Source organism: Populus euphratica, unplaced genomic scaffold (genome assembly GCF_000495115.2).
Source record: "Populus euphratica unplaced genomic scaffold, PopEup_1.0 scaffold919.1, whole genome shotgun sequence".
NCBI classification, from domain to species: Eukaryota; Viridiplantae; Streptophyta; class Magnoliopsida; order Malpighiales; family Salicaceae; genus Populus; species Populus euphratica.
Window position 1 is genome coordinate 9,555 of NW_011500784.1, and position 9,554 is coordinate 19,108.

Genomic DNA, 9,554 nt, shown 5'->3' on the forward strand with positions numbered 1-9,554 from the left:
AAAAGATAAAAATTCAGAATATAAATTGTATTTTTGTTTCAAGGATCGGTTCTAATTTCTGTTGGTGGATGTGTGCTTGCAACCAAGGTTTGTTTTCTTGATAAATTTCGATTTCAATTGATTTTGTTTGCTAGTTTAATTTCTTCCATAGTTTAGATCATCACAAATCAAAACCCCCCAATTGCATAACGTATAGCATAAAAATCTGAACTAAATCTTCCTTGTGGGATCGACCCCTTGCTTACTCTATACTATCTTGTGTGTTGTGTTTTAAGCTAGGGTAATTAATTTGTGCGACCACGACATCGCAACATCAACCTTAATACATACAACACATAAAGTTATTTAATTTAGCGACTCATATATTTTCCCTAAATTCAAGTCTAAGAACTCTAACTATAATTCAACATCCTGGCATCAATTTATAATCTACTTTGAAATGACTTATAAAACCATGTTTAGAACACCTTACCCAATACGAATCAAGGTTTCGATCTTCAACTCCCTTCTTTTCTTTATAATGATAGCTAGCCCTCCTCTCTTCTCTTTTTGTTTAAATTTTCTTGTTAATCCCTTGCCCACATTGTTTATTCTACTAATAACCCTTAATCTTGAATGTGTTCTTAGAATTTTTTTTGTTATCTCTTGATTTGTAGAAAATGGATACAAAAACTCTCTCTTTTCTTTCTTTATGATAGCTGTAGATCTTTATTTATTTATTATTACTATTATTTTTATTTAGGCCCCATTTTCTTTAAGTGTATTTGTTTTGCCTCCACTTCTTTTTAGTTTAGTTTATTTTTTTTTTTAATTTAATCCAACCTTGATTTTCCCGGGATTTACACTAATCTTTCTATTTAACGCAATTAAGCCCCTGATGAACTTTAATTGGAACCTCGAAGTTAAGTGCCTTTTACAATATGGTCCTTGGTCTCAGATTTTTTTAACTAAACCCCTAATTGACCATTAAACTTTCAATTTCTTCAATTTAACCCCCGGTTTATCTTTTGTAGATTGATCCTTCACTGTGAATTTCTTCAATTTACCCCTAATTGCCCCCAAAACTTCAATTTTCTTGCAATTTGTCCCCTAATTTTAATCAACTAACTTAGTAAAAATTAAATTTGGTCTCTTAAAATTTCAATCTTCTCAATTAAGCTGAAATTAGGCTCCCAAACTTAATTTTTCTCCAATTGAGCCCCAAATGAAATTAATTTGACTCATTTAAAGTATAATTAAGTCCTTACACTTAATTAAATCCTTTAATTGGACCCAAATTAATTCTTAAACATAATTAAAATTCAAATTGGCCCATGATTAAATCAAATTAGTGATTATGCATCAAAAGTGTCATTAAGTCTCTTATTTTACATATGTATTTATTGTTTTTATTTGGTTTTTTTTTATAATAATTGATGTGCTTTTTAGTAATGAAGTTTGTTTTAATGTTTCGATAGGTTTTTGGAGCTTAAATGAATTAATTCAGGAAATTCAACTTGTTTTAATGTTTTGATAGGTTTTTGGAGCTTAAATGAATTAATTCAGAAAATTCAACGTCGGAATTCAGAACAAAGAATTGAAGAGACATTTAGTTGAAGATTGAAGCAAATCTTGGTTCAAATAAGTGCTCCAAATTTGTCCCAAAAATCAATTCTATTCCAATTCTAGAAAAGAATATCTTATGATTTATTTCAAGCCCAAACTTGCCTTATGTTGTGTGCAAACTTCAACCATTAAACACTCAAGGTTTCAATGTCAATCTTAGCCCAAATAATAGGTATATTTATATAATTATTTGATGCTTAAATTCAGCCCCAAATCATCCCCAAATCAACCTTCAAATCAACCCCAAATCAGCCCAAACACAATCCATGATCTTACATGTCCACACAACAACAATTGATTTATTTTGGGTAATCCATTGATCCAAGAAGGCAAGCACATGGATGGAAAGTTGGAGGGGATATTTTTACATTATTTTGGGTCAAAAAGAAGAAAGAGATAGCTCATAAATGATGAAGAAAAACGTGCACCAAAGTGGTTGTAAAGTTGTCCTGATTTGATTTTTTAGAATACCTTTCGGTGTTTTGCCTATAACTTTTTACTCAGGTGTCCAAATGATCTGTTCATTAATGATCTGGAAAGGTGACAGAATTTCCTATAAATATGTCTCTAATATACATCTCGAGATAAGGCTTCTAAGAGGGTCAAATTTCTGTCCAAAGTTAGAGTCAGATTTGTGTCCGAATTTTATCTAAAATTGTGTTGTGTTCTTCTTTATAGATTTCGGTTCTTTAGTTTGTAAAATTTATTATTTCAGTTTAATTCAAGTTATTTCATGTTTATTGAAGTGTTCTTATATATAATCATGGTTGGCTAAACTCTTTCTTGGATCCAAATCAAGGATAATGGTAATTGAGGTGAGTTCTTTAGGATATGAATGAATCTTAATGTTTATCTTCTCATTTTCTTCATGAATGATTTATTATTGCAAAGAAATTTTAGAAATCATTTAGGTAATGTTATAATCTTGAATTTTTATGCACAAACTTTAGTTTTGGTATAGAGATTGCTTGATTCAATGTCTTACTTAATATGAAAGTACTTGTTCATTCTTAAGCAATAATCAATCTTCATCTTTCTAATCTTCATTGTAATATCTTCTGATCTAATATCACCATCGTTGATATTAGGTTGAGTTATCTTATATATGTTGAAGAAATCACCAATACATCACCATTAAAATTGATTTGGACCAAGACTTACTTTTCTTGTCATTTAAAATCTATTTACATTTTTTTTATCTTTGAAAACAAATCCATCAATTATTTTCAACCAAGTTATTGTTAATTTAATTTCTCTTGAGTTTTTTTTTGTTACCTACCATAATTTCCAAATCTAGCTCTCTGTGGATATGACCTCGATCTTATCGAGTTAATTGCTACATCGCACACTCGTGCACTTGCGAGTTAAAACAAGCCGATCATAAAAAGCGGTCAAGCAATTAGCCTATTAAAAATTTAATTATGTCCTTGAACTTAATTTTTATGTAAATTTGTCCAATAATCATTTAATTTGACTTGGAATTTGCATTGTTTCTTCATTTTTAGGCAAAATGGGGTTCAATTAGGCCTGAATTTTCTCCAAAATTGCAACTTGATTCCCCGATTTGCTTTCTCCATGTTGCTGGCTGTTATTATTATTTTTTTGATTTTTTAATTTTGAAAAATAAATTAATTTTTTGGAAATAACTCAAAATTTGGTTATGACAGTACCAAGGGTTATATGACATAAATCTAGATTAACCATTTAACAAATAAATTATTAAGAGTGAATAAGATAACAAATACAAAACATGTTATTATCAAACATTAAAGCCTATGTTGAGTATACACTTTTCTTATTGACATAATAAATTTAACTTACACCATTAGTATAACCTTTTCACATTGGCATAATAAACTTAACTAAACATAATAAAAGAGAAACATAAATAAATAAGGTATGAACACAAATAAGATATAAGTTAACTAAGTAAAGAAAAGGAAATAAAAAGCATAAACAAGATATTAATATAACATAAAATAAAACTTGAACATTATAAAATATAAAGAAAGAAAGCAAGAATATGATTTTGATTTGAAAATCAAGTTTCCTAAATGCATGGCAAGTGCCTCATTTTATAGGCTAAAATTTAGAACTATTGATTTTATGACTAATTATTGAGTAGGTGGCCACATCTTGACTCGGTAACAATCCTTATCTTTTTATTTATAGAAAATGTCATTGCTAACATCAGAATTTAAACAAAGAGTCTCATGAAAGTTTTGGAAAATTGTCTCTGTTTTCCAACAAAACAAGAATGAGGTCATTTGAATTTCTAGAACTCAAGATATGGGCTAAACACTGAATAGTATCTGGGCTGCAAAACATATTCGGACTTCTCTTTTAATGCTAAAATTTGAACTTCCAAACAAAACAATTGAGTTTTAAACTCTTATGAATGTTTTAGGCCTATATTTTAGCTTTCTAGCCATATTAACCAAATTGAAATCTAAGATCTATAGCTCCATGATTAGTACTTAAAAGTGCATTTTTATCAAGGTTTTGTATCATCATTTTGCACTTAAAGTATCAATAACTCCTTAGTTAAAGCATGTTTTATAATAACGTATCTAATAATATAAGATACCTTTAATTTATGGTAAATATTTATTTTAAATGCAGGCCTATCACATAAATAAAATAATTGATTGATGAATTTAAGAATTGAAATTGAAAGGACAAAGAGATGGCCAAACTTAGAAAAGAGATGTCAGTGCAATCCAAACCAAAACACTGTTTGGTAATTAGGTCATATTTGGAGCTGTATATCTCAGATTTAGGTCTACTTTATATGGATGGAAAGGTAAGACATAGGCCTACAACTTTCATACGGAGCCCAAGATCTAAAAAGGCCATTTGCAAGTCCAAATTGTAGCAACAACAAAGAAGCCCGAATCTGTCTTCCAGCCCGAGCACTGTTCGGTATTTTGGCCATATCTGGAGTTCTAGAAGTCCAAATGAGCTGAATTTTTTACACAAGAAAGCTGAGACAATTGCCTACAACTTTCATGTTTGCAACTGGCTCCAGTTTTGACGTTATCAATGACGTTTTGGGCAGACAAGAGAAGATAAGGATTGTCACCAAGTCAAGAGTTGGCCACCCACTCATCAATTAGTCATCAAATCAATAGTTCCCAATTTTGGCCTATAAAAGGAGGCATTTGCCATGCATTTAGGCATCTTGGTTTCCAGATCAAGATCATGCTTTTGCTTTCTCTCTTTTTATTTTTTGTAATGTTTATGCTTTGCTTGCATTAATATCAAGTTTATGCCTTTCATTTCCTTTCATTTACTCAGTTAACTTTAATCTTATTTATGTTCTTATTTTGTTTATTTATTTTTATTTCTTTTATTATGTCTAGCTAAATTTATTATGTCAAGGTGAAAAGGTTACATTAATGGTGTAAGAATAAGTATAACGTAAACTCGATATGGACTTTAATGTTTGATACTAACATGTTTTGTATTTGTTATCTTGTTCACTCTTTAATACTTTGCTTGTTAAATGACTAATCTTGATTTATGTTGTATAATACTTGGTACAATAAATGCTTGGCACTTTCATAGTTCATACTGTATGGTATAACCGACACCTCAGCTATGAAAGGAACTTGATTTGTTGTTAACATAAGTTATAATCATGAATGCTTGACAAGATTTACAAATATTAGCATTAATCAAATAAGATGACTAATGTAATCATGTTAACAATCTATAATTTCATTGGAACCTCCTTTATGTGTGGTTTTCAATTGAATGATAAGAGTTTATACTATACTTATTTGACATACCATTAGTGAAACCTCTAACCTTGACATTTGTTATTATCATTGTTTAATCCTTACATTAATATTTCATCTTGAAGTTCTTATCTTCTTCTTCTTCTTCTTTTTCTTTATTATTATTATTATTATTATTATTAATATTACTACTACTACTATTATTATTATTGTTGTTGTTGTTGTTGTTGTTGTTGTTGTTGTTGGTGGTGGTGTTGTTGTTGTTGTTGTTATTGTTATTATTGTCAGCTATAATTTATACATTTAACCTCCTTGTGGTTCGACCCCGGTCTTGCCGAGTTATTTATTACTTCGACACTCCTACACTTAGGAGAAGACATCAATCTTTTAGTTGTGTGGTTAGTACTTAAAAGTGCATTCTCATTAAGGATTTATGTCATCATATTGCACCTAAAGTATCATTAAATTCCCTAACAAAAGCATGTTTTATATTAGCAAGTCTAAAAATATAATATACCTTTAATTCATAATAAATGTTCATCCTAAATGCAGGTCTATCACATAAATAAAAGGATTAATTGATGAGCTTAAGTATTAAAATTAAAAGGAAATTAAAAGGACAAAGAGAAGGCCAAACTTAGCAAAGTGTTGCTGGTGCATTCCAAACTCGAACACCATTCGATAATTGGATCATATCTAGAGTTGTAGATCTCGGATTTAGGTCCATTTTATATGGATGGAAAGGTAAGACATAGACCTACAACTTTCATGTGGACTCAAAGACTCAATTCTGCATTTTCAAGTTCAAATCTTAGCAACAACGAAGACGTTGGAAGCTGTCCTACAGCTCAAACACTATTTGGTTTTTGGCTCATATCTTGAGTTTTAGAAGTCCAAATGAGCTCTGGTTTTTTTGTTGGAAAGTTGAGACAATTACCCACAACTTAGATAATTCAGTTGGCTATAATTCTGATGTTAGTAATGATGTTTTGGCCAGCCAACAATATTAATTATCAGCCCATAATATCAAAAAAACAGCAGCCACTAATGTCAAAAACTAGCCACCAAATCAATAGATGGCCACCAATTATTCAATCAATCAATAGTTTTAATCTTAACCTATAAAAGGAGGCATTTGCCATGTATTTAGTCATATTAATTTTTAGATCAAAGTCATCTTCTTGCTTTCTCTCTACATCTTTGTAATGTTCAAGTTTTCTTTCATGCTATAGTAATCTCTTGTTTATGCTCTTTCATTTCCTTTCCTATACTTAGTTAGCTTATATTATGTTTATGTTCTTATATTGTTTATTTATGTTTTTCTCCTTCTTAATGTTTAGTTAAGTTAATTATGTCAAAGTGAAAAGGTTTCTCTAATGGTGTTAGAATAGGTATAATATAAACTCAACATGAGCTTTAAATCCAAGAAACATTATTATTAACATGTTTTATCTTTTTATCTTACTAATTCTTAATACCTTGCTTATTAAATGGTTAATCTAGATTTGTGTTGTATAATACTTGGTACATCAAATGCTTGATCCTTCATAGTCTTCGGCGGACATCGTTATTATGATAGGAACTTGATTTATTGTTAACATAAACTAGCAACATGAATGCATGATGATATTTATAAGTATGGTGTTACTTAGATAAGATTATTAATATAATCATGTTAGTAATTTATAATGAGCTAATAACAAGAAATCATCTGATTGGAACCTCCTTTGTGTGTGGTTTCCAGTTGAGTAATAAAAAGAGTTTATATTATATTTATTTGAAATACCATTAGTGAATCCTATAACCTTGACATATGTTTTATTATTGTTTAATCCTTACATCAATATCACATCCCAAAACTTTCTTCAACTCCTTTTCTATTATTATTCTCTTCAAATCTTTTTCTTTATTTGCAATTTATATAATTCATCTCCCTGTGGTTCAACCCCGGTCTTGCCAGGTTATTTTACTTTGACACTTCTGCACTTGGGATAAGACATCAACTCTTTGATCGTGTCATCGTATCACTCCCAATATGACCCAATGACTGGATAGTATTCTAGTTTGAATTGAATCAACATCTCTTTTCTAAGCTTAGCTTTTTCTTTATCCTTTCACATTCAATAGTTAATCACATCAATCAATCCTTTGAATTGTGAGATATACATGCATTTAAAATGAGCAGTTACCATAAATTAAAGCTATTTTATATTATCAGACTTATTATTATAAAACATGCTCCAGTTAAGGAGTTATTGATACTTCAAGTGCAAAATGATAATATAAAAACTTGATAAAATACATTTTTAGGTACTAATCAACCCCTATCACACGAAAACACCTCAACTATATAAAGGGATATGGACAAAACGAGGAAGAACCTCCAAGACATCATTCCCATAGTCCAACCAGAGAACGTTCATGTCATCCCATGGTACCATTGTGAAGTGAACATTCTCGTAGAGCCTATACCAGCCACCATGTGAGAGAAAAAAGTCATCGCTCTTGCCATCCCATGCTAGATTCCTCAAGTTCATCTAACTCACACCGAGAACAACCTAGAAGAAGGGTTGGGGAGGACTCACAACATCACCATCCTGTCCACCAGTATCATGTAAAAGGCTCCCTTCTGTTTAAGAGAGTCCTTAAAGCCAAAGTCCCAAAAAAGTACCTATCCACAAAGATAAACCTAGATAGTTATAATGAACTTATAGACCCCTAAGAGCATATCCAGAATGTGAGGGGGAGCCTTGAACTGGTCAACCATGATAATGATGTCATATGCAAGATATTGCTCACTACCTATAGAAGGAATGTGAGGATATGGTACAACAAAGTGAAGTCAGGGTCTATCTTGAGCTTCTAGGATCTATGTGTTAATCTAGTAGTATATTTCATTGCCATCATTCTCATGAAAAAAACTCCATAGAATTATTTAGGGTTACTCAAAGTGAGAAGGAGTCCACTTGAGTGTATCTGAGGAGATTTAATGAAGTAACGCCTTTGGTGGAAGACTTGTTGGAACCTATAGACTGGGAGGCTTTGATCAAGGAGGTCAAAAGTGAAGAGTTAAGGAAACATCTCCACCCTTTATAGGATAGAACTCTCATGAGGGTTAACTTGATGATCGAGAGTCACATAAGAGTATAGGAAGTCTTGACTACTGATTAGTACTTAAAAGTGCATTTTTATCAAGGTTTTATATCATCATTTTGCACTTGAAGTATCAATAACTCCTTAACTAAAGCATGTTTTATAATAATATATCTAATAATATAAGATACCTTTAATTTGTGGTAAATGTTCATTTTAAATGCAAGGCTATCACATAAATGAAAGGATTGATTAATGAATTTAAGACTGAAATTGAAAGGACAAAGAGATGGCCAAACTTAAAAAAGAGATGTCGATGCAGTCCACACCGGAACACTGTTTGGTAATTGGGTCATATCTAGAGCTGTAAATCTCAGATTTAAGTCCAATTTATATGGATGGAAAGGTAAGACATAGGCCTACACCTTTCATATGGAGCCCAAGATCTAAAAAGGCCATTATCAAGTCCAAATTGTAGCAACAACAAAGAAGCCCGAATCTGTCTTCCAGCCCGAGCACTGTTCGGTATTTTGGCCATATCTGGAGTTCTAGAAGTCCAAATGAGCTGAAGTTTTTACACAAGAAAGCTGAGACAATTGCCTACAACTTTCATGTTTACAACTGGCTCCAATTTTGACGTTATCAATGACGTTTTGGGCAGACAAGAGAAGATAAGGATTGTCACCAAGTCAAAAGTTGGTCACCCACTTATCAATTAGTCATCAAATCAATAGTTCTCAATTTTGGCCTATAAAAGGAGGCATTTGCCATGCATTTAGGCATCTTGGTTTCCAGATCAAGATCATGCTCTTCCTTTCTCTCTTTGTATTTTTTATGCTTTGTTTTCATTAATATTAAGTTTATGCCTTTCATTTCCTTTCCTTTACTTAGTTAACTTTTATGTTCTTATTTTGTTTATCTATTTTGCTTTCTTTCATTATGTCTAGCTAAGTTAATTATGTCAAGGTGAAAAGGTTACACTAATGGTGTAAGAATAAGTATAATGTAAACTTAATATGGACTTTAATGTTTGATACTAACATGTTTTATATTTGTTATCTTGTTCACTCTTTAATACTTTGCTTGTTAAATAACTAATCTTGATTTATGTTGTAT